Consider the following 27640-nt stretch of genomic DNA (forward strand, 5'->3'; position numbering starts at 1 on the left):
CGCACCACAAATGTCAGGTTTATAATTGCTTTCCAGGTACTAACATTGGCCACTGACAACCTGTAGCAGGAACGTAGGCACGCAGGCTTATCCTGGCCATTGCTGGATGATTCTACTCAAAAATGTATATTTCAATCTGAGTCTGGCATCCGTAATAACACCCCTCCCCTCCCCACCCCCTGCTTTTTTTAAATACATGCACACTGGTCAGCTACTCAGGGCCTCATAGTTCTAGGGGCCTTTGAGCAGCGGCACCTGGTGGTCACCACCCAACCTGCAGCCAAACAGTGAATGGATGTCAACATTCTGATTGGTAGGTCGCTGAAGCTTTCCACCAATCAGAGTGCACTGCTGACAGCCATTCACTGTATGGAAGCATGTGGAGAGGGGGTGCAGGACAGCAGTAGGAGCAGAAGCGGCTCCTACCTCTCCAGAGGAGCAGGGCTGCCGCAATGCGGGCCCCCCGCCTCCGCTGCCGCGTTCTTGGTCCCCTCAGCTGCGCCGGTCCTGGTCCCCATCGTGCGGCTGGAGCATGAGCAGTAGCCTCTTTAGTACTGCCTCTTTAGTAGCCTCTGTGGGCTGCTTTTGCAGCAGCCCCCGAAGGCATATTCCGGGTCCTGCGTCCGGCACATGCGCAGTATCGTCCTCGGATGCGGTTTATGGGCTGCCACTCAGCTGCCCATGTAGAGGCGTCCCGGAGGGAGGGAACTCCCAATGGGACTGCCTTGGTGACTGGCAGGTCGGACTTCTTATAGGAAGTTACTGCCAGTCACAGTGAAGCCAGAGCAGTCTCACAGACTGCATCTGTCTTCACTTAGGCCCTTATTCTGAATCGGACGGTACGGCCCGCGTGCGGCCGTACCGCCGATGTTTTTAGTCTGCACATGCGCAGAGGTCAATCTGCGCATGTGCAGCCCCATTCGCCGCAGACGTATTTCGTCCGCCGCAAAGGGGGCGTATAGGGGCGTGAGGGGCTTCATACCCTCATTTCCCTATGTATACGCCCCGCGTTTCATGGGCGTTCCCATGCAAACGCGGGGCGTATGCATGCTAATCAGGGTATGACGCCACTGATGGGGGCGGAAAGCTGACGTCGCCGGATGTCAGCTCTCAGCCCCCATACAAGCTATCACACGGACGATTGTCCGTGTGGTCTCAGCTTGCGGGAGCTGCTGTGGCGTGCGGCCCTGCCTTCGATGGTCGACGACCATCGAATGCAGGGGGCAGCTCCCACCATGGTGGAGGCGTACGCCCCACCATTTTTATGCGGATCGCCAGCCGTCCGTGTACGGACGGCCGTGGCGATCCGTCTCGTGGGCGGGGATTGGTTTGTGCGGCCGGAGCACCGTGTGCGGCTCCGGCCGCACCAACCAGAATAAGGGCCTTAGTCAGAGACAGTGGCAGATTTTACCTGGGGGGGGGGGCTGCAGCCCTGCAGCCAATAGGTAAAAACCGCCACTGAGTAGGAGCATGTTATGATTTTTTTTATTGGCTCTCATAAGTGGGTGGGTAGGAGCCCCAATGCATTGATTTGCCCATGAAATACAGTGCTGGTCTTACTGCTTACTTGTCTCCCTGCTGCAGGCTTTGGCATGCAGGTTATTGTAGTGAAGATAACACACGGTCACTCTGCAAAGAGACTGGCCTGACAGCGCAAATTCAAACATGGGGCCTGATTCATAACCTGTTAGCAAGGCTGTAATTTTTGCAAATGGAGAAAAATATGCTGCGTTGCAGGTGGGGCAGATGTAACATGTGCTTCACCTGCTGATTAAAGGGTCTTTAATTTATTTATTACCAGTTATTTATATAGCGCACACATATTCTGCAGCATTATACAAAGAATATTATTACCATTCACATCAGTCCCTGCTCCATTGGAGCTTACACTCTATATTCCCTACCACATGTACACACATTTTCTAGGGTTAATTTTGTTGGGAGCCAATTAGCCTACCAGTATATTTTTGGATTGTGGGAGGTAATCAGAGTCCCGGGAGGAAACCCACACAAGCACGGGGAGAATATATAAACTCCACTTTGGTGTAGATATTCTTTTGTTATTATTATAAAGTTTGTCTGGAATACGCAGGGCAATAGCAGTAATTAGTTGGCGCAGACGGTCTCACCCATATAAAAGTGGATGCCCCAAAATGATGTCATGCAAAGCAGATACAGGTACACAGCCAAGTAAAGCGCACTTTGGGGATTATACAGACTTGTTCGTACAGATCCAAATTTGTCCCCAACCACAATTGTGGGGGTCTGTGCATGGGCATAGTCGTTCATGTGCACGTTTACACCCCCTGAGCGAACGACTTTTGGCCGGTTTTACAATTTGCATAATGATGGACAGGAAGGGAGCGGTGGGAGGGGTCCACGCGACATTTTATGGGCGTGGCTAGGGCAGCACTGTGGAGGGTCATTTATTTAAAAATGTATTTAATTTTTATGAGGACCATTTATTTCTTTTTTAAGGAGGCCCCCCTTTGTCTGAACATGAGGAGGTCGTTAACGAAGCGCAGGAGTGAAGATCATGGTACTTGTTTCCTAGCACGGCCACACCGATTTCCATCGGGGTGGTCGTGTCGGAAAAATCGCGTCGGTCGCATCGCATGCGACCAAATCGCATGCGATGCGACCGACCCGATTTTTTAATTGAATCAAATGTGAACAGGGTCCCTGGGACCCGATTTTACATAAGATTCAATGTAAAATATTCCCTACACCCCCAATTCGACACCCTGAACGCCACCCCACGATTTACACGAACCCGAAGCGTGGCGAGCGCAGCGAGCCCACGAGGGGCGGCGGTGCGCGTCCTCCGACCTTTTCATTCCCCTACTATCCACGTCGGCGTGGAGTTGAGAATATAAAGTGTGGCGAGCGCAGCGAGCCACCGAGCCCGAAGCGTGGCGAGCCCAGCGAGGGGACGCGTATTACTTCACAGGTATACGCGTCCTCCTGCGGGGCTCGCTGCGCTCGCCACGCTTCGGGCTCGGTGGCTCGCTGCGCTCGCCACACTTTATATTCTCAACTCCACGCCGACGTGGATAGTAGGGGAATGAAAAGGTCGGAGGACGCGCACCGCTGCGCTCGCCACGCTTCGGGTTCGCGTCAATCGTGGGGTAACGACGGGACAATGTGAAATGGGTCATTATAATGGCACAAGACCGACGCGATGCTCCCGATTTCAATGTTAAAAATTATTTTAACATTGAAGCCTATGGCAAAATCGCGGCCATCGCGTCGGTCGTGCCGGGGGCAATGTTAATGGCCGCGACCGACGCGATGCCCGCGATTTTTCCTTTGCCGGCAAAATGGACCTGATTTCAAAGGAAATCGGGTCCATCGCGGGCATCGTGTACCTTAACTTTAAGGTACACGATGCCCGCGATTGTGGCCGTGCTAGGAAACAAGTACCAGCAACATTAACAATGTAGTGTACACACTAGGCCAGTGGTTCCCAAACTGTGTGCCTAGACTCCCTGGGGTGCCTCGGAGCACTTGCACAGGTGCCTCAGGTTGGTGTTTCAGAACCAATTCAAGTTATTTATGGCCAATGAAATAGGCAAAATCAGTGCTTGTCCAATTATAAAATGTGGGGAAACAGAAGTGAATCGTGTTCCTCACTACATAACTGGACCTAAGGAAAACATTTAAATCATAACTAATTTAATATTTTTCCTGAAATAAGTAACTAACTTTTGGCCTAGGGGTGCAGTGAAAAATATTCTGATACTTTAGGGTGCCGTGATTCAAAAGGTTTGGGAACCACTGCTCTAGGCCCTTTCTGAGCGATAGTGTGAGCACTATTGCATAGTGTGTATGGGGCATATTGTGTATGGGGCATATTGTGTATGGGGCATAGTGTGTATGGGGCTTAACATTCAGAGAGCAGAAGAATCAGTCCAGTAAACTGACCAATGCAATTATTTGATCCACATAGTGCTTACTCCAGATTGTATTACCAAAACACCTCTTCAGTCAATGGGCCTGATTCTGGTTCACTCGAAAAAGCTAATTCTCTCTCTAATGGACGAAACCATGTGCACTGCAGGTGGGGCAGATGTAACGTGCAGAGAAAGTTAGGTTAAAATGTTATTTTGTTTCTGTGCAGAGAAAATACTGGCTGCTTTATTTGTACACTGCAATATAGATCTCAGTTTGAACTCCACCCAAATCTAACTCTCTCTGCACATGTTACATCTGCCTCACCTGCATTGCACATGGTTTTGTCCATTACAGAGAGAGTTTGCTTTTGCGAGTGAACCAGAATCAGGCCCAATGAGCCTAATTCAGACCTGAGGGCAAATTTGTCATGAAAATGGACAACACCATGGACACCAAGTGCAATGCAGGTGGGGAAGATGTGCAGAGAGTTAGAAATCTAAAATGCGATATGAAAATAAAGCAGTCAGTATTTACCCCGCACAGATACAATATAACCCACCAAATCTAACTCTCTCTGCACCTGTTACATCTACCCGCCTGCAGTGCAGCATGGTTTTGCCCATTTTTAGAACAAATTTGTCTTAAATTAGGCCTAATGTGGAGTCAATTCTGTAGCTATACCTGAAAGAAAGTGACTGTGCTGCAGATGTAGCAGATATCTGTTCCGCCAGGAGAACTGATTGATAATTGTCTCTGTAATAACTCCATGTGTAATATACTGCTAGGTAGTTAAACTCTCAATTGACTCTGGCCCAATGTTTTGATCTGGCTGCCTGGTTTGCTCGATCATTTCATGCCTCACTTGTCCGTTCTGGAGAGATGGTCTGTAAAATGTTCCATCCTATCCTGCCTCATTCTGTGAAAGCTCTGCAAGTACCGGCCATAATGACTGCACCGCACGGCCAACCACTTCCAAATCTCTGGTCTAACAGCTCACTTCGCCTCCCCCCCAATTACGGCTACATTTCCTGAGCCACGCTCTCCCTATCATTTCCTGCTGATGTAATCCTATTTTCTTACAGCCCCAGTTATTAGAAAATGACTTTCCGCAACACACTGCTCTCTCTCTCTCTTCATTACGTTTTACTATCCTGTTTTCCATCTGAATAAGCAGATTCTACACCCTTCAGTCGTTCTCATTCATTTGTTGTCTTTTCTGCAGGAGCACCTTGTGTATTCACACAGATGACTGACATTCCCGTCCTGGCAGCAGCGGGTATTGTGGCAGCATCCAGATGGTGTGCACCACGGAAAATAGGAGTGTTTGGTGCTGCCATTAGTGGGTGTGGTGTGTGTGTCATATTTATATATATATATATATATATATATATATATGTTGTAGTTGTAGACCGCACTCTCACTGGGGGAGGCAAAAGCCAACGGTGGGGTGTCCTGTGAAGAGGTGCAGAGTGTACTCCGAACTCCAATAAACAGAAAGTGGTTTCTCTAAGATAGAGACACAGGCACTCGCCACTTTATCCGAAAAACAGTCAAGTTTTTGATAAAAATCAAATATTTTTTATTTCAAAAATCGGTAAATAGGTCAAAGAGATAACATGGTGATGTTATCTCTTTGACCTATTTAGCGAGTTTTGAAATAAAAAATATTTGATTTTTATCAAAAACTTGACTGTTTTTTGGATAAAGTGGCGAGTGCCTGTGTCTCTATCTTAGAGAAACCACTTTCTATATATATATATATAGATATGTAGATTTGTAGGGGCGGCACTCCAAGTAGCTGATGGCTGTAGTCAAATGAAGCGGTGCCCTCCTCTGTGTCAGGAAACTCCCGACACTGTATGCAGCGGGTGGGGGGGACGGCGGCACTCGCAAATAAAACACTGGAGACAACTTCTTCCACTAACGTTTCGGAGCGCTCTGGCCCCTTTATCAAAGTGTACAAACCAACCAAACAAAGTGTAAAGTGCAGATATAAATACCTGAGAGCGTCCTGTCGGTCCTCCGTGCCTGGCGTCCCCGGGGCGTCTAATGATGACGTCACTGGAGTCTGCTCAGCCCGGAGACCGAGAGGTCCTGCCCCCCTGTTAGTACAAAACGAGTGAAATCTGAAAAATAAATAAAATACACACACGTACGTTAAGAGATATACTTATACATCAGAAAAAGCTGCCCATGACGTTATAAGTGAAAAAATATACATCATAAAATCGTTAATAAAGTGCCTTGTGCGATGTCCTGCAGGCTTGCATAGCAATACCTTACGGACCCGCCGTGCAATGCCAATAAGGCAAAATGACATAACCATAAAAATTTGTTATGAAGTGTGTGCAAAGTGATGACATACAAAACAATCAAATTAAAAGCAAGTTGCAAGTACCTACATGCAAAGGCACGATGTTGCTTAATTACTGAACCCTATAAACGGTATCGTGTACCGATGGTAATTGTGTTACCCAAGACATAATGTCCAGATTCTGTGCCACTAGAGGTCCCAACAAGAATGCGTGAAAGGATGCTGCTACGGGTACGCAACACCCCCGCTATGCGCCATATATGATGGATCACTATCCCCCAAAATGGAAAGTGAGAGGGTGTCTGCAGGTTGCTTGTTATAGCATGCAAGTTGGGCACAAGCTTTTTTGATGTCCATTCCGATGGAACAAGTGGCCGCTTCACAATCAAGGGTAGAGCTTACCCTAGGGGCCACATTTAGCTATTCAGACACGGACTATGATAGGGTCCTGTTTAAGGAAGATGCAGCAGCATCCGGTGGAACCCCAGACAATGTCCAACTTTACCATGAATGGCTCAATTTGAAGAGGAAAGAATTGGACTTCTATCACCATGGCATAACTTTGTCCGATTATGTTCGGGACAAAAAGATACCGCGAGGCTTCCGGGTCAAAAATGTCCCCACTTTGGGTCGGTACAGCATTCCTTTTTGTAAAGTGTGGACTTCTATATTAAACAAATGCTCTTTCGATCTAATGGTGGCCGTGATTGAGGAAGTTACACGTGAACTCCAGGGCATCCGCACCAAATTAGCCACCTTTGAGAACCTTCATCGTCCCACCTTGATGGGTGATACTGGGACTAATTGGATGGAGAAGCTTACGACCCAGGTAGAAAAGTACAAAAGAGAACTCATCTTGTACAAAAAGAACAAAAAAGACCGGGTTAATATGGATTACAACAAACACATGGTGTACCCGTGGCTTACAGGGGGAGATACCTCCACACGCCCTTTCAAAAAACGCACTTTTTCCCGGTATAACCGGAGAGGCTTGGATACTGATTCATCGAGAGAAGATCATTCCTCTAACAGTGAGGCAGAGGCAACAAATTCCAATCAAGGGTTGCCCCCTTTAGGGGTGCGCCAAAGAGCCAGCACAGACCCAGATCCAGAAAATATACGCGGAGGGGCGGGCAGAATAAGAGATCGGGGCAAAAAAAACAGATTTCAACCTCAACGGCAGATGAAGAAATAACGTTCAACCTCTCATCTCGCTCTTTATCCGATGCAGAACTTAAGGTATTGTCCAAAGGTTTAAAATTTGTCCCCACCTCTAAAGTTGACCCATTTATGATTAAGGTCGAACAGTTTAAACTCAACCGCCAACTTAAGTTGAAAGAATTTTTTCAAGCCAAAACCCCTGAGAACCCACAGCCAGTGGAAGCCCAACGTTTTCCCTCTGTACTTAAAAAGCGATCCAAGTTTGACCCCCAGTCACACAATCCATCTTTAAAAACGTTTTCTCGATTAGTGGAGAAAGACATCACAGCCATGTTGGGTAGACCCCAATGTTCCAGGCCTAATCTCACCAGAGAGGAGTGGCGAGCCTTGAAGAATCTAGGGGACGACCCCTCCATCGTCATCCGCCCAGCCGACAAAGGCGGGGGGGTGGTGGTGATGAACACAGCAGACTATGTTCAGGAATTAAATTCTCAGTTGCAGGACACTGAGACTTATACCCTCATGGACAATAATCCCACTAAAGCGTTTAAGGCGGAATTGGACAACATCTTGGGTAAAGCATTATTGGAAGGGATTATAGACACGGACACTAAAGTCGCATTGACAGTTGACCATCCGGTCATCCCCATCATGTATTCCATACCCAAGATTCATAAACACCCACAGAGACCCCCGGGCAGACCCATCATTTCTGCCCGGGATTCACTGTATCAGGGGGTGTCTATTTATTTAGATTACTTTCTACAACCCTGCGTACAGGGAGACAGTGCGTTTTTGAAGGACACTAATGCACTTTTGTCTAAACTAACTGCCATTCCCGAGGTTCCAGCGGGTTGCATTCTTAGCACGGTAGACCTATCAAGTTTGTATACGTGCATTCCACACCAGGCCGGATTGGAGGCGGTGAAGAAGCTTATCAGCAATAATCCCCTATACAAGGGTCCAACAGTGGACTTTTTCATCCAACTTCTGGAGCTGACTTTGAAGCGGAACTATTTTACATTTAATGGCAGGTTCTACCTTCAGCAGAGAGGATGCGCGATGGGGTCCTCAGTGGCCCCATCGTTTGCTAATTCCTTCATGTTTACGGTGGAACAGGCAGTATTTACACACAATGTATCCATTCAAAAGGAGTTGGTGTTGTACACAAGGTACATCGATGACCTGCTCATTATATGGGCAGGGGAGCGATGTGTCTTGGAAGACCTCATTATCACACATAATGCTTCTGGATCCCCTGTGAAATTCACATATAACATGAGTGAGACAGCAGTACAATACCTGGATGTAGACATCCGAGTGGAGGAGGGTCGGTTAACGACCACCCTATTCACCAAACCCACCGACAGGAACAATACCCTTTTGGCTACCAGCTTTCACCCGACCCCCCTCAAGAAAGGTCTACCTTTCTCCCAGATGCTGCGGGCTCGCCGCATCTGTAGTGAGCCTGAAGGGTTACAGGTTGCCCTCAATAAAATGTGCGACAAATTTGTCGCGAGGGGGTACCCCAGAGATGAGGTGGAACTCACGCAAAAGAAGGTGATGTCCATGACCAGAGAGGAGTCTTTTGCATCTCGTACACATAAAAAAGAGATGAATGACAAAATGATTTGGGTCAACTCTTTTCATCCTGCCAGTGCCAACATTAAACAAATAGTTCAATCTCATTGGCCCATAGTCAAGTCAGATCCCGCTCTACCATCCCTTAAAAACAAAAAAATCATGCACTCCTACACTAGGGGTAAAAATCTTAGAGATTTTTTGGTTAAAAACGATGTCATCTTTCCTATACCAAACAACCCGACCTTTTTGGGCAGACCCAAAGGGGGATGTTACAGGTGTTGCGGTTGCACCACCTGTAGCTACATGATCCCAGGGGACACCTTTCATCACCCATATTCGGGTAAAAAGTTTAAGATTTTTCATAGGGTGGGTTGTTCTACTCGGTATGTCATCTACTTGATAAGTTGTCCATGCTGCCGACATTACGTCGGCAAGACGGACAGAACTTTTAAAGAAAGGGCAGCCGCCCATCGTTCTGCTATTAAATCTGCCATCAACACGGGCCGAAGTGAACAACCTGTAGCGAGGCATTTCCAGGAGGCACGACATAGCTTGACATCGCTCAGACACCGTATTATTGATCACTTTCCCCCCTTGAAGAGAGGGGGTGACAGATCATTACGGTTGTTACAACTTGAGAGCAGATGGATATTCCAACTTGACACATTGGTCCCGAAGGGCCTGAATGAACATTCAGGCTTGTCCTGCTTCCTGTGAGGGTTCGCGACTTATTGGTCACGTGGCAAACAGGCACCCACTTTTCCATTTTGGGGGATAGTGATCCATCATATATGGCGCATAGCGGGGGTGTTGCGTACCCGTAGCAGCATCCTTTCACACATTCTTGTTGGGACCTCTAGTGGCACAGAATCTGGACATTATGTCTTGGGTAACACAATTACCATCGGTACACAATACCGTTTATAGGGTTCAGTAATTAAGCAACATCGTGCCTTTGCATGTAGGTACTTGCAACTTGCTTTTAATTTGATTGTTTTGTATGTCATCACTTTGCACACACTTCATAACAAATTTTTATGGTTATGTCATTTTGCCTTATTGGCATTGCACGGCGGGTCCGTAAGGTATTGCTATGCAAGCCTGCAGGACATCGCACAAGGCACTTTATTAACGATTTTATGATGTATATTTTTTCACTTATAACGTCATGGGCAGCTTTTTCTGATGTATAAGTATATCTCTTAACGTACGTGTGTGTATTTTATTTATTTTTCAGATTTCACTCGTTTTGTACTAACAGGGGGGCAGGACCTCTCGGTCTCCGGGCTGAGCAGACTCCAGTGACGTCATCATTAGACGCCCCGGGGACGCCAGGCACGGAGGACCGACAGGACGCTCTCAGGTATTTATATCTGCACTTTACACTTTGTTTGGTTGGTTTGTACACTTTGATAAAGGGGCCAGAGCGCTCCGAAACGTTAGTGGAAGAAGTTGTCTCCAGTGTTTTATTTGCGAGTGCCGCCGTCCCCCCCACCCGCTATATATATAGATATATATATATATATATATATATGCAAGTGGGGGTTGACCCTGATAGTGTTTCCAATAACAGATAGCAGCTACCTCTACAGAATCTCCCCTGTTAGCGGGAGACAGAACAGAAACCAGGAAAAAGAATGTAGAGGGCGCTAATGAAAATACCACCACCTTTTTGTGTGATCAGATTAGGCAAATACACAGTTAGGCATTTTTAGTAACATTTATTAAAAAAACATGAAAAAGACAGGTACTCTTTACCTAGAAGGGCGCCAGCGATTGAAATCGCGGGCATCGGGGGTAAAAAATCGCGGCCATCGCGGGCATCGCGGGTAAATCGCGGGTACATTAAAATCGGGTACCCGCGATGACCGCGATTTTCCCATAGGGATCAATGTTAAAAACGGTGATTGACCGCGATTTTAATGTTAAATGCCTCAATGCCGGCGATTTGGCCATAGGAATCAATGTTAAATGGGCCACAGAGCCCTAATAGTCACCGTGAACTCTGAAATGGCCCCCACAATTGTTAACGCCACCCCACGATCAACGTCAACCCGAAGCGTGGCGAGCGCAGCGAGCCCGCGAGGGGCGGCGGTACGCGTCCTCCGACCTTTTCATGCCCTACTATCCACGTCGGCGTGGAGTTGAGAATAGAATAGTGGCCCGAAGCATGGCGAGCGCAGCGAGCCCCGCGAGGGGACGCGGATACCTTCACAGGTAAACGCGTCCCCTCGCGGGCTTCACAGGTGTCCGCTTTTCGCCACGGACACCTGTGAAGCCCGCGAGGGGACGCGTATAACTGTGAAGGTATCCGCGTCCCCTCGCGGGGCTCGCTGCGCTCGCCACGCTTCGGGCCTCGGTGGCTCGCTGCGCTCGCCACACTATTCTATTCTCAACTCCACGCCGACGTGGATAGTAGGGCATGAAAAGGTCGGAGGACGCGTACCGCCGCCCCTCGCGGGCTCGCTGCGCTCGCCACGCTTCGGGTTGACGTTGATCGTGGGGTGGCGTTAACAATTGTGGGGGCCATTTCAGAGTTCACGGTGACTATTAGGGCTCTGTGGCCCATTTAACATTGTTTCCTATGTAAAAATCGCGGGCATTGAGGCATTGAACACTAAAATTGGGTCCAATCTGATTTTTAACATTGGTCCCTATGGGAAATCGCGGCCATCGCGTCGCACCCGATTTTTAGTGCATTCGATGGTCGCGATGGTCGCGATGGGCGCCCTTCTAGGTAAAGAGTACCAAAAGACATCTGTTGGTTTAAATTCTTTAAATGGATAACCACATGGAAAAACCCGACGCGTTTAGTCTCCGAAGAGACTTCCTCAGTGGTACACAGAATGAGCGGTATGTCGGTCTAAAACCAATAACAGAATCTTTGTGTTTCTTTAAAACTCAATATCTCAGATAGAGATCCTATGGCGATGAACCTTTGGTAAGGGCCCTTGGAAAAGAGGGGCACTCGAAAAAGGGAGGAGGAGTTTATGGCAGAATCCCACTGAATATAGTGTATCTTCCAGCACCTTTTCAGAAGTGTCACTTCTGAAAAGGTGCTGGAGGATACACTCTATTCAGTGGGATTCTGGCATAAACTCCTTCTCCCTTTTTTCGAGAGACGAAACGCGACGGGTTTTTCCATGCGGTTATCCATTTAAAGAATTTAAACCAACAGATGTATTTTTCATGTTTTTTAATAAATGTTACTAAAAATGCCTAACTGTGTATTTGCCTAATCTGATCACACAAAAAGGTGGTGGTATTTTCATTAGCGCCCTCTACATTCTTTTTCCTGATATATATATATATATATATATATATATATATATATATATATATATAAACGTTAGTGTATAAAGCAGGTCACAGTATACCAGAACAATTCCACAGGCAAGCGTAGTTATAGGCAGGAACATACAGGTAATCAGAGCATAACCAGTCTCTTGCAAATGCTCCAGTGGTCCCTGCTAGAGCCCACACCCCAGCCTATTGCTTGGGCAGCTTATCCAACATCAGGAGCATTTACTCTTAATAACTTAGCGATTTGACTAATAAGGGGAAATAGATACTGTTTATAGTAGACCAATATATATAACAGTAGTCTATTTAGCATATACAATTAACAAAAAGTTTCTAGCACAATACGTGAGTTTAAACAGCAACAGAAATAACGTGTGGATAGTAATGGCATTCCCCCGCAGGTTGACGGCCAGGAAGCCAGCATTTGGGATTGGTAACTGGACAGTTCCTGGGAGTGTCAGAAAAATGCTGGCGCGCCCAAACGCTTTAAGTGAGGATCTGTGACATCAGCTCCGGCTTCGATCGTCCTGTCTCTGTCGCACAGTTGTGGAAGGGTCAGACTTAAGCTCCGTACACTTGGAGCAATATATGGCACCATGTCCCCGAGATGGTCTCTGATGAAAAGTTGACACTGTCTGGGGAAGCCGCAGGGAGAAACAGCTGATCACCAGGGGAAGCTGCTGGTCGTGGGAGCATGCTCCTCCGACCAGTGACCACCCCAGGGCTGGTCGCGGACAGCGCACTCCCGGCGTCAGTTGCACCATACACAATGTCTAATGTAGACTTCATCAAGCCCCACCCCACAGTAATGCAAATCCCGAAATTCGTGGATCTTCGATGAGGGGGTTGGTCTAAATGCAGTTTTTAGCCCCGCCCCCTCCCCAAAAAGCCGCAAATCATGGGAATTTAACGCTGCCGAGGGGGATTCCGGGAGGGTAGGCCACCCTGCTATAGATGAGGTTACATCCTCATCGAAACTAAGGAAGGCTACAGTTATATATAGTATAATATAATTAATAATGATTATAAACACTTAGATCATAGGCGTGCGCAGCCCATTTTCTTAGGAGGTGCACCATTGAAGCGGCATGTTCATCACAGCCTAATGGGCATGTCCATCAATGCAAACTAAATAGAAGGTGACTTATTTATGTATATGCAATTCAGAATGAATCATCTCCGCCCCACACATATTAGAAACAGGGACAGTGTGCGCCAAAGCTGTGCTGCAAAAATTTCCACTGTAATGCCCATTACACATAATGCCACACACTCTAATGCCCATGACACATAATGCCCATTCCACATAATGCCACACACCATAATGCCCATTACACAATATGCCAGGGCTTGACAAAAATTTTTAAAACCGAAGGCACGCACCAAAAATTTACACCATAATGCCTCACACTGTGATGCCCATTACACATTGTGCCACTCACCATGATGCCCATTACACATTACGCCTCACACCATGATGCCCATTACACATTATGCCACACACTGTGATGCCCATTACATATTATGCCACACACTGATGCCCATTACACATTGCCACGCACTGTGATGCTCACTACACATTGCGCCTCATACTCATGCCTAATACAGATTATGCCTCACGCCGTGATGCCCATTACACATTACACCTCATACTGTGATGCCAATTACACATTATGCCACATACTGTGATGCCCATTACACACTATGCCACACACATAATGCCCATTACATATAATGCCTCCAGTAATGACCCTTACACATAATTTTCCCAGTAGGGCCCCATACAGATTTCACATATTAGTACAGGAGAGGAGAGAAGAGGGAAGAAGAGCGCTCACTGTCCCAGCCCTGTGTGCTCCTTGGGCTCCTGTGTTGCTGAGCACCTCATACCAGCGCTAATGGACATTTGAAATATGGAGCTGGCTCTTGAGTCAATCAAAGCTTGCGTCCTAGCAGCCAATTGCTTACTTTGGCTGGCAATCCTTGAGCTCTGACAGGCTGGCAGACAGGTGCCATATTTCAAATATTCGTCAGTGCCAGTGTGAGCAGCTCAGCGCAGGCACCAGACAGGGCCATGGCGATGGATGGCGGAGGGTAGAGAGTAGCCAAATGCTGCTCCCTACCAGGACCCAGCATTCTAGGTTGTATTCTGCTCAGACTGTTGATTTATCAGGCACCTCCCTGTAGTTTTATTATTATTCAACAACTCCCTCCTTGTGGATCTGATATTAAAATTTTGCCCCCACCCCTTTTCAATAGATAACTTAGTAGCTCTGTTATATTATATGTTCTGATATTTCTGTGCCCCCCTCCCACTCCATTCCCCCCTCTCCTTAAATTAGTTTACTATACCTGTGGGGTAGAGACTAGATCCCATGCAGTATAGCTTACAGGAAGTGACGTTCAGTGAGGGCGGAAGTTGTTAGATGCCCTCACAACGTTTTTAAATTTATGTGTAATTCATGTAGGTGTCGTTTATTTTGTTTTATTTTTGCAGCATTGTACCCTCGCGGGCTCGCTACGCTCGCACGCTTCGGGCACGGTGGCTCGCTTCGCTCGCCACAGATTTATATTCCCCCTCCAGGTATACGTGGACCCAGGGCATGATGGGAAAATTACCTAAACTGCATGGGATCTAGACACTACCATACCGGTGGCGCTGGCTTGGATTTGCTGCTCCCGGCAGCACAGTCATACATGAGGCTCCTCACTGCTCAGATCACTCGTGCCTGAGCAGTGACTTCTGGCCCGTCCTCCCATTCAGCAACAGGCAGCCTCGCGATTGGCTGCTGGTTGCTATTGCTGACCGAGGGGAGGAACAACCCCGCCCAGCGCCCGCACGTCTGTCAGCCCCCTGCGTGAAGCTGTAGTTCCAACCGTGGCGGCCGCCGGCCGCAGCACTGGTTAGCAGCCAGCCCCACTGAGCCGCGTACTTACTTCTGCTGTGGAGAGGTAACTTCAATCGTGCGGGGCGGGGGGTGCCTGTCATTAGGAGGTGCCTGTGCACCTCTGGCACCCCCCGTGCGCACGCCTATGACTTAGATGTAATGTAAGCACCAAAGGCCAGACTATAACGCCCCCCTGCCATAATGCCAGTATAGTGTAGTCATTTGTGTGACCAGATCCCCACCTGCCTACACATGGGGAGATTTGCTAAGCAAGATCGCTGAACCAATGTGCCAGTTCTGTGTGTCAGGGACGGTGTTCTCCGGTGAGGACACTGGCTCTGATCCCGGCGATTAACTAGATTTATCCAGCATGCTGGATATTAATTGCCGGGGGCTGCGCATCTCTATCGCTACGGCCCCCACACACGGAGCAATGTAGGGTAATTTTGTAAGCGATCTAGTGAGATCGCTTAGAACATTCCCGGAAATCGCCCCGTGTGTAGGACCCATTAGAGAGCGTTTGTTCAGAGGGGGTGTAGATTATATTAGTGATTCTGTGACCGTTAGACATGTCAGGAGCACAGATGTCAGTGAGCGGTAACCATGGGCTGTCTGCATAATGTGCTATCTGCTCAGAGGTTGCACCTTCTCCTCTCACTTTCCCTGCCAGCCTCTTATCTCCCTCTATAATACAGACAATCAATCTGGCTGCCAGACTGTGCTGTCATCTCGGCTGTTTGCGGAGGAAGCTCTTGCAGGCAGTGTGGAGATAATCAGATGACTAAAATGTCATTTTTCTATTTAAGTGGCTGAACAGCACAAACCCACTTGCATCTAGTTTAAATATCTGTTCAGTGGGCAACCGGTAACGGTGGCAGGGAAATCAGCCGGGCTCAGGCCTCAGGAGCTGCAGATAAGGCCTCCGGAGCTTCAGCCGTACATTCCCCTAATATGCAGAAGACACAAGAATGATAAACTGAAGCTTAAACGAATCATCCGTCCTGACCTTGAAGGACACCTGTACAAACCATCAATGGTGTTATCATGTGATGTCCGCTACCATTGTCTAATAGTGACAGGACGCTGCCAGGGGCTGTCCTAATCTGCTAATACTCCAACCGTACATGTGCCTTGATAGTTCTACCCATCAAATGGTTCTTGAATGATGGTAACACACCTGGCGTTACCTAATAGAAGCCTATGGGCGTATATACGCAGCGCTCTTAGAGGGATCTGGACCGGATCCCTCCCAGCATGTCACACGCTGCTGATGTCACTCTGTATTTGCGCAGAGGGATTCCCGGGTCACAGACTTGGAAGTCCAAGGATGGCATCGCAAAGGGCAGTTCTTCTAGGGCGAGATGTATCAAATGGAAAATGCGGTAAAACCCCAGTTTTACTGCATTTTCCAATGTATCAAAAATGATACCGCAGGGCAGGGTATCGCCACCTTTGGGTGGCGATACCCTATAGAAGCCTATGGGCTTCTTTTCGCCGCCCGCCGCCGCCGCAAACCCGCTGCCTCGCCGCCCCCCCCTCTGGCTTACCTTCCTGAAGGGTCCTCCTGGACCCTGGAAGGTAAACCCCTCCTCCCCCTAGTGAAGCAGCCGGACATCCTTCCGGCTGCAGGGGGGAGGAGGAGGTGCCGGGGACAGCATGCATAGCTGTCCCCGGCGTGAGGGGAGAGCGTGGAGGCAGGGAGGTGACGGAGACCCCCCGCACACCAGTGTACAGGTATCGCAGGGGGCCTCCGTCACCGCACCGCGATGCCAGCCGCATATGTTAGTACATATGCGGCAGCATCGCGGCGGGGGTGGCGAAGGGCGGCGATGTATTTTAATACATCCCGCCCCTAGGAAGAGCTGCCCTTTGCGTTGCTCATCGCGTATGTAAGTACATGGGTGGCGGGATGTGCCATCAGTGCTTGGTATATCCTGCGCTCTTGGTATACCCTGTGCCATGTGAGTCGGTAGATCCTGGGAAAGGAGACCCATCTCTACAGGGGTTCCTCAGCCTAGGAGCAGAGAAAGCTGTGCAGAAGCCCCCGATTCCCATCTGATTATTATCACTGAGCTTACTGCGATTTTGTTTTGTTTTTCTTTTCTTTCCTTTTTTTTTTGGCTGGATCACATTTCCTATTCTAACTATGGGAAATGCGATCTGCTTACTACAAAAAAATGCTAATTAAAGGGCTTGGAGCTTCCAAAGCCATTTAATGCATTCAGGTGATACTGAATAATAATGCAAAACAGGTGTGAAAATATGCCCCTATTGGATGTATTGGAATGTTATCCAAAATGCATCTCCAACTTTTTTGTCTGTTTAAAAATGACCAACCGTCACTGTCATTGTTGTAGCTGGGACATCAAATACCTGCAGACAAAAGCTGCAGTAGACACAATCATTTATGCTATTGAATGGGGAACACATTAAAGGTCTGTTATATATTATATATTGACACAATAATATTTGTAACAATACAAAAATCTTACTAGGTAGAGTATACATTATTTATTCACCTGATGCATAAACAAAAACACATTTGGATGCAAATCTTTATCACCACCTAGTGGTCAGTACTGAATTTAACTTGGAAGGTTAAATAGGTACAAGTTGATTTCTGGAGAATGGGCCTCATTCAGCTTGATTTGTAGCTTTGAAATCACAACACAACACTAGCATGCCGCAAAGCCGCCTCGCAAGCTGGGTCCCCTTCCCACAATGCGATTACAAATTTTGCAATTGCATCACTGAGGGTGAGAAAGGGAGTCCTAAAATTGGGGATTATGGCAAATGCACACATTACATACCTGATAGTTTTTAGTTTTGTCCTCCCTGCTGTCCACTAGTCATTTCTTAGATGAGTACAATTGTTAGGTGTCATTAATAACGGCTAATTATAAGTAAATCAATGTATACAAAACTGTTAATAGAATGGTTATACACCAGAACATACTGTCTGCACAACACAATACAGTGGGGGCAGACAGGTTGTTGGCTTAACCAATATTCCTAAAATTGCAGCCTATCAATTGAGTACCAAGCAGCGACTCACTCATACCCTTTCACACCAGCCTAAATTCCCAGGTTGGGTCCGGGAACAACCCGGGACTAGAGCTGGTGTGAAAGGTTCCAGGGACAAATTCCCGGGTGAAATTGCCGGCAATTCAACCCTGCTAGGTAGCAGGGTTGATCCCGGGTCCTTCCAGGGTTACTGGCTGGTGTGAAAGGTGCAGGGGCATGTCCCTCCTTCCCGTGTTGCCTCTGCTAATGATTTGCTAGCAGGGACGCTCACAGACACACCCAGAGGCAGCATACAGCGTGCAGGGAGACAGTGTGCATTTCTGTGGTACCACAGACCCCAGAAGTGCGGTTTAACCCCTGACAGCCTGAAAGCCAAGAATGTCTGCATTGGCAATCACACGGCATACAGAAAGACACTGTGCAAGCTCTGTGGCACACCACACCCAAGTAGTGCTATGTCACCCCTGAAAGTATGCAAAGGCCCCCGCTCTCTCCCTTTACCACTCTCCCTAATTACTTCATCTTTGTGAGCCTAAAAAAGGCCATTTTCAATGATATTCTCATAGAAATGCAGGGTCATCCCGGGTTCAGTGTGAAAGGTGCCAACCCAGGTTGTCCCTGCTTCAAAAGCATGTGTGAATGGGTCCCAACCCGGGAATGTCCCTGCATGTCCCTGGATTTTAATTCCCGGGTTCGTCTCTGCATTTCTGGTGTGAAAGGGGGTATAAGTGACCCCATGGCCAGGTTTAAATGAGTCTCTGGCACTGCTGTACTCTCATAACACAGGGAGTAGATGCAGGTGATAGCTTTGGGGGTGGGGCCGGCAGGTCACTCCATTAATACATAGCTATATATGGCTGGGCATGCCAACTGGGCAGGGATTTAAAGTTACTAGTGAGTGGTTTGGATTGACAATATCCTGTGCTACCTTCTCATGGGGCTGCCTTGGGTTTGTCACTTAGGTCTCCCTCAGACCGTGAAATACTGGAGCAGCGTTTGTGGGTGTGACAAATATACCAGGCGGTGAAAGATAAAATCAGGGACATGTAATAAACAAATAAAAATACATAGTAAGCGACTTAAGTGGATTCTTACCCCTAAGGGTTTTTGGAGCCAGCAAGGGGTGGTGTAGGGGCAGTAGGGTTACCACCTAGTCCCTTTGATTCCGGACACATGTTAATTACACAGGTTCTGTGGCAGTTTAAAATCAGGTGAAGTGGAGTCTTGAAGTCAGTCAGCCACAGAACCTGTGTAATTAATATGTGTCCGGAATTAAAGGGACTAGGTGGTAACCCTAAGGGGCAGGGATGCAGTCTGGAAGTGCACCCTGCCTGGCTCCAAAAAAGCTTAGCACGAGGTCAATCCACAGGTACAGATGATGTCAGTCACTCTCAACGCGTTTCGAGCATTGAAATGCCCTTCTTCTAGGGCACAGTGTCTGGCATCATGATCTTCAGGGTTTTTATAGCAAATAACCGGCTGGGCGGACTTCCGTGACCGGAAGTGCGGCAAACGTCACTTCTGGTTTGGTAACTACAAAAAAATTCCTTTCAAAAACAATTTTGAGACCTCAAATAATATTGTTGGACGATTATTTGAGGTCTAAAAATTGTGTTTTATCTATGATATTATATCCACAGTGTTTTCCGTGTCAGCTGCCCTCAGATAGGACACAATTTTAGCTACATAATTATTTACATAATCACATTTTTAAAGCACAATTTTGTTTAGATGTTTGTACTGAAATCAGCAAAGAAAAAGAACCACGTTCCATATAATAACAATGTACACATAATAATGGGCATTTGCGTCAGATAACATCCTGATTTAAGGAATGTAATCTATATTTATACAGTTTTGATAAAAGGATAATAATCACACAATAATCTACTATTTGATTAATCAGATGTGTATTGTACAGTAATTAGTGAAATAACCAATGTGCGGTAATCGCTGGGTTCATCCGACCTGTAATCACTAGAACCTGTAATCACGGATAGAAGGTGCCCACATAATACCATAGGAATATAACATAACATCCATAGAGGAAGGTTCACATAACAAACCTATGATTATACAGATTGTACAGAGGGGATCATATCTGACCTCTTATGTATAATTCTTGCCTTGGGATCCTGGTGACAAATGCGATTCGCAGACTGCACTGTGGGCCCAGGGTCATGACGTTGCTATTGGCTGAGACTTTCAACAGCGAATTGAGCCGGATGCGAACGTTGGACCTGGTCCTCACATTCTGGAAGGATTTCCCAAACATTGGGATTTCTACAGACATTCGGGGAGAATTGTCAGATATGAGTGTAGTACGAAGGAAGACAATCCTGAGATGTAAACAAATTGCAGACCCAGAATTGATTTGTTCAAATAAGACAAACTGTCTGTCACTCCCTGCAACCCCAATACTTTCACATACACTATATCACAGGTCCTCAAACTCGGTCCTCAGGACCAGGGCCATCATCAGGGGGGGTGAGGGTACAACTTTCCTGGGCCCCGCCACTCTGGTAGAGAAGGGAGGGCCCAGGCCGTTCTGTTGCAACCCCCACCCCGGCTGATCATCCTCGGCCCGCTTCCCGCCAGCCACCTACATTTAGGGCCTTATTCTGGTTGGTGCGGCCGGGCCGTATGCGTACGTCCCGGGGTTTTTTATGATCTGCGCATGCGTACATTCGCTAATGCGCAGGCGCGAACACTCCACAACGCTTACGGACGGGTCTCTACGTGCGAAAAAACCTATACGCGAGTGTACGGGCATTGGGGGCGGCATAGGGGCGTGATGAGGGGAGCGGCCGAAATAATGAGGGAAAATGGGCGTAAATATGGGCGTACACGGGGGTGTGCACCAAAAATGAGCGGTGCTACTACCGCACGATCGACTAAGGCACCGTTCATTTCGGACACAAAACAGGCGGCCGCCAACCGCCAGCTCAAACCACCCCTACAGATACCGCATGCCAGCGTGCGCCTGGGTTTGCTAAGTAACGCTGATTACTACTCAAACACATACACCTGAATGTAATAAGCAATGCTGCAGTCTATTAAGTCCAAACCATGATTTCACTACCTGCAAGCCACACACAGCACTCAAACACATTGGAAGCTTATCTTTCTATACTTCTCTACATTTAAAGGTTTGTTTAATTTAAGGTAAGAATCTTTTTAAGACCTGCTTATATATGCTAAGGTAGCTATTTGCTAAACAGTTAGACACATTCACTACGTGCTTTCATAGACTTTACACAGTAGCACACTCAATCTACACATGTCGACATGTGTCAACGTGTTCACTCTAATACAAACATAGGTTTTGTATTTATGATACAATAACATAAACCACATCTAACACCTACAAAGGATGTTTCAGCAATGTTTTAAGCCCATGCCCACTATTTTGCACACAATCTTTGTATAGTACCCAAAATACAGAACTGTACCACTATCTGATCTGCTATGAATTGGATTTGACTACACTCTGGATGTAAGATGCCACCAATCACATTATTGCACTCACATCTCTCTAACAAAGGATTCCTACATCTGCTTATGACACTGTAAAATCATATATATTTAAAAACTTATACATGTTTGTTCACAAGCAATTTTATCATGTTTGGGCGATTCACACATCTTTTTTTAGGGAGGACACATATGCATTCCTACACAAATGTCCCTTTTGACCCTTGTTTGTCTGCCTCACCCACTCCATGAGGAAAGCATTGTTCTGGACCTGCTTTTCCCTACTACTGTAGGAGCTACCTCACCTGCACACAAACTGCTTTCTCACCTATTAAGTTGCTCTGCACATGTGCTGACACAAACTAATTAGCAGGGAAAAGTTGGATAGGAACATGGGAATGGCCATGGAGAGGGTTACACATGGGAAACTTCGACCACACTTCAACAAATGTTCAAAAATACCCTGGTCAGTAAGTACACATAAATCTAGTATTTGTTTCACACAAGAAATTACACATACAACAATTTTGTTTTAATTGGTAAAATAAATTTATTTGCTGTTCAGCATCACATCTTAGTAGACACTTTCATGTCATAAATCAAATAAACAAATAAAATAGACACAAAAATAAAAAAACAGCCAGAACAAGAGGTTGCATATCTCCAAACATGTGTTACAGTACCCTGCAAATGCAATGGTGAAAGAAATGGGGACACCAGAATACGTACTGCAACAACCAGGGTGAATACTAAGCAAGATACACACCACCAAAAATTTATCCTGCATTTGTAGAGGTCAAAATAAGAACTTTAATGCCCATGGCACGAAAATGGATCGATGGCCAACTCAGGAAGTGGATGTCCAGTGCAATTTAAACATTTGGGGTCCAACCACAGAGGAAGTGAACCAGGTCTCATTATTTGGGCCCTTTTTTCCCCCTTTTAGATGGGGCCTTGGGGACAGGGGCCTTTGGGTCAGATGGCTTGCGGCGTCTTCCCCTAGTGGACACAGGAGGGTCAGCAGAGGTGGAAGGTTGGGGAGCAGCTTGGGGTGGGCCAGCAGATGGGGGATTGTCCCTTAGGGACCTGGCGGTGGGCAGCAGCTCCGCAAGAATGTCATTCAGGCGGCTGAGGTGTTGGCCAATGCTTTGCATGCCAGCCGCCAGAGTGTCATTCATGCGGTTGAAGGCCTCACACTGCTGCCTGTTTGTGGCCTTCCAATCCTCCAAAAATTCCCCAATCTGCTGCTGACGGAGCGCAGCATCCACCCCTTGCTGCTCGATCCTCTCCAGCATCACCATCATGCTCTCATCCCATGTCTCCTGTGGCTGGGGCTGGGGGTGTCTTCTTGGTGGAGGCTGGACCACTTGCTCCACCTGTGGCTCTGCAGAGGAAGATGCTTCCGGTACATCCTGGGTTTCTGCTTCTGCTAGGATAATAATTGAAAACAATGTCACCATCACATACGCACTAAAAAATATCTTTCAAAATACAATGCATTACTGTGACTTACCATCAAAAGCAGCATCAAAGACCTCCGCCGGGAGCTCACTGTCCATATTGGAGATCCCCCTGACCTCGGCCACATCAATGACGTCCAAGGCGTCCTGCTCCAGGGGGGTATACTCCAAAGTATCGGGCATAGGACCTCTCCCGGTGGACATGCTGTGGTTGTACCGGTCAGTCATCTTCCTCTTCAGTGTACTTTTGAAGTCTGTCCACCTACAAGTTTAAAAATACAAATATCACCATGAGATATGTGCACCACTGTGCTAGTGAACATCATGCCTACGTTACATTTCCTAGTGTGGGTGATCTTATGTTTTTTAGCCATATGTGTCCCACACACACATTAATGTCTCCATTAGGAGGCATTTCAGTGTCTCATCTCATTCATTAGGCCACTAAATGCACATACATAGATCACTATGCAGAAATGACATCATCCATGGCCAAATTAGGCACCTCCACCTGTTGTGAAACTACACATTCCACCATAGCTTGACAGTGTGGTTATTATGGAGTCATTTAACTATGGGATGGCATACTGGGATGTGTAGTTTCTCACCAGCTACATGTGCACAGTTTGCTCATTCTTGTTTCAGTTGCATCATATGGAACATGTAAAGGTGGCCATACATGTTACAATTATTGTATACAATATTGCATCTCATAGCATATCGGTTTTGCGATGAGATCAGATTAGATGAGATCTAGTACAAAAAGTATGTGCTGCACATACTTTTTGTACTCATCGCTAAACCGATATGCTATGAGATGCGATATTGTATACAATATTGTATACAATAATTGTAACGTGTATGGGCACCTTTACAACAACTCTTTCCAAAACACACTTTCTCTTGTCCCATCACATACTTCACATACTTCACATGAGCAGAACTGTGCCCATAACCTCACATCACACCAATGGTGCATGTTTCATATATCAATGTGGGTTATTAGACATGGTTGTGTTCACATGTGACATTGAAGTGTAGCACTATCTACAAACACACCTTTCTATTATTCTCAAAACATACATGTAACATATGTACACACATATGACATTATCAGGGGGACAAACACACTTGCCTTTTCTTCACCGATAGCCAATCTCTGACCACTGGTGACACCTGGTTCACTTCCTCTGTTATCTTGTCCCAAAGGTTTCTCCTTGCACTGGCACCCGGCTTCCTGATTGGCAATTCTATCCATTCACGTGCTCTGGGCACTAAAATTCTTAATTCTGCCTCTACAAATGCAGGGTTTCTCTTTTTGGAGGTGGTATCCTGCTCAGTCCTCACCCTAGATGTTGCAGCTCTTTTTCTGGTGGCCCCAGTTCTCTCAACATGCACCTGCTGGGTCACACCTGTTTGGAGAGATGCAACCTCTTGTTCTGGCTGGTTGCTTGGCCCTTGTGGAGCTGGTGGAGGTTGAACAGGGCCTGTTAGTGAGGGGCCCGCTTGGTCTTGCAGGCTACCTCTCTCTTGAGCCCTCCTTCTCCGCTCCTGTTCCCTCTTCTGTAAAGCTTCAAGCAGGGATTCTGCTTGTGCTCTCTGTAGAGCGTCCTCAGCTGCGGAATCGTCTGAGTTAGACATGTTTGCAGCAATTCTGGCCTGCATCTGACTGAATATTTATATGTTAATCTCCCGCCATGAACAAGGGGGCGTATATTTTTCCCCGCAATGTAGTTGCTAATTTACGCCGATATTTCCCGCCGATAATTGCCGCTTAAATTACGCAGGTCTCCACGCACCTGATCAATCACCTGTATATGCACATACACAGGTTGTGGAGCATTGTGTGCTACATCGTGAAATGTGTGCACCTGTCAGTCCAATGATGAGTGTTGTCAGCTGGTATCTGTTGGAGTTCGTGTATGCTTTGTGAGTCACATTTCAAAACATCACGTTATAATGCTTTCCTTACATATGTAATGAGTATGAAATTGTCATACACCAACATGTTGCATTGTGCCCCTTTTAGCAGCGTATTTATTAGTACACGGTTGCGTGTATTCTTTTCCGCACACTGTATATACAGTACGTCTCTCCATGGAAATGGGTGTATTGTGCCCCTTTTAGCAGCGTATTTATTAGTACACGGTTGCGTGTATTCTTTTCCGCACACTGTATATACAGTACGCCTCTCCATGGAAATGGGTGTATTGTGCCCCTTTTAGCAGCGTATTTATTAGTAGACGGTTGCGTGTATTCTTTTACGCACACTGTATATACAGTTCCTCTCTACATTGAATGCATGCTGTTGGTTATGGTGTGTGTATATCGGAACGGTCCGCGTAAGTTTCTATTCGCATCCAGTTTGTTCATGTAAGAAGGATTAATAAAGTTAATACTAAACAAACAATTTTTTACACCAATCAGCAAGCACCAAAAGTGATATATGTACCTGCAATTAATAACTGCGCCATTGCCACTATGACTTCAACCAGGGCTAGGGCGTTTTCTACCCAGGAGCTATTGGCCTTGGTTGAGGTCATGGACCGGCGCCTGGGGCCCAGGGGCCCTTATGTGGCGAATATTGACAAGCGGCGGGCATATAATGCTGCCCGCCGGCTAATCTTCGCCCGGACCGGCGTTCACAGAAGCCTGGGCCAAGTTGAGCGGCGCTGGTCTGACCTGCGCCGGCGGCAGCCAGTCTTGCTATCATCACTTCGCCGCCATATTGCCCGATGTAAGTTTTTATTTACTAGTATGACTGCGTTTTTTTGCAATGTTTTCTGTACTTTTTATAAATATGTTCCTGAGTATGGGGGTGTATATGGGGTGTATAGGGGGTGTATATGGGTGTATAGGGGGTGTATATGGGGTGTATATGGGTGTATAGGGGGTGTATATGGGGTGTATAGGGGGTGTATATGGGGTGTATAGGGGGTGTATATGGGGTGTATATGGGTGTATAGGGGGTGTATAGGGGGTGTATATGGGGTGTATATGGGTGTATATGGGTGTATAGGGGGTGTATAGGGGGTGTATATGGGTGTATAGGGGGTGTATAGGGGGTGTATAGGGGGTGTATATGGGGTGTATATGGGTGTATAGGGGGTGTATATGGGTGTATAGGGGGTGTATAGGGGGTGTATATGGGGTGTATAGGGGGTGTATAGGGGGTGTATATGGGGTGTATATGGGTGTATAGGGGGTGTATAGGGGGTGTATATGGGGTGTATAGGGGGGGTTTAAGTAGTTGCTCAGTTTTTGGGTGTAGCATATCAATTAGTTTGCATGATAAATGTCTGAAATATAACAGCAATGATAATTTGGAAGGTTATGAGCATGACTAATGTGAATTTTTCTTTCCCCCTTTTTTATGAAACCCAATCTTCGATTTCTATGCCATCAACATGAACATTTCAGCACGGGCAAGAGCCCGCATAGAAGCCCGGGAGCAGGCAGCCCGGGACCAGGCAGCCCAGGAGCAGCCGGAAGAGGAGGAGGAAGAGGAGGAGGAAGAGGAGGAGGAAGAGGAGGAGACAATGGGTCAAGCTGGGGCCCACCAAATTTCCCCATCCCCTTCCCCCACCCCCTCCCCAACCCCCACCCCCTCCCCAACCCCCACCCCCAACCCCTCCCCAACCCCCACCCCCTCCCCAACCCCCACCCCCAACCCCCACCCCCTCCCCAACCCCCACCCCAACCCCCACCCCCTCCCCAACCCCCACCCCCTCCCCAACTCCCACCCCCTCCCCAACTCCCACCCACACCCCTACCCCCACCCCCTCCCCACCCCATTTCCAACCCCCCTACACCTCTCCACCACCCACCCCCAAACCTCTCCAATCCCCACTCACACCCACTACCAGCATCCAAAGTCCAATCCCATCCCCCTTGCTCCTGACCCCCCCAACCACCGCACACCCAACCAGCGGCGACCAGGATGGCTCAAGTAGCCGTAAGTAAATAATGTGTCTAATGTTTACCTACACATTTCTACAAATAAACAATCACAACAACCACATATGTGTATCCAACATCAACATTAGTTGCAACATATCACTGCAGGGCGACCATGAGGTGTGGCCTGTCCTTCTCCAGGAACAAGGGTCCCCTTGGTGGTTTTTTGGAGTGTGGCCATGCCTCACCCCTTGAATAATTGACATAACAGTACATCCAATGAGATATCCGACATTAGTGGTGTTGTAGTTATGTGGCTCCAGGTGTTGGGTAACTCCACTTCCCAGCATGATGTGCAACATAAATTTATAGATTGTTTTGTTAATAGTGTGTGAGGCCATGCGGATGCATGCTTTACAAACATAGCTTTAGGCCTATAATTTGTACAGCAATGTCCTAAATTTAAAATAGTAAGGAGTGCTTAAGCCGCAATAATGTCATAACCCTTAAATAGCACAGCCTAATTGTGAGGTTAGAGGAGAGTCCCCCAAAACCAAACTACCAATTGGGATACAGCATACATTCATCCAAGAAGGAGTAATTTAATTAATGTTATTTACTATGTACAGTATGTGTGTGTT

Source organism: Crinia signifera, chromosome 11 (assembly GCF_055691185.1).
Source record: "Crinia signifera chromosome 11, ASM5569118v1, whole genome shotgun sequence".
Lineage (NCBI taxonomy): Eukaryota > Metazoa > Chordata > Amphibia > Anura > Myobatrachidae > Crinia > Crinia signifera.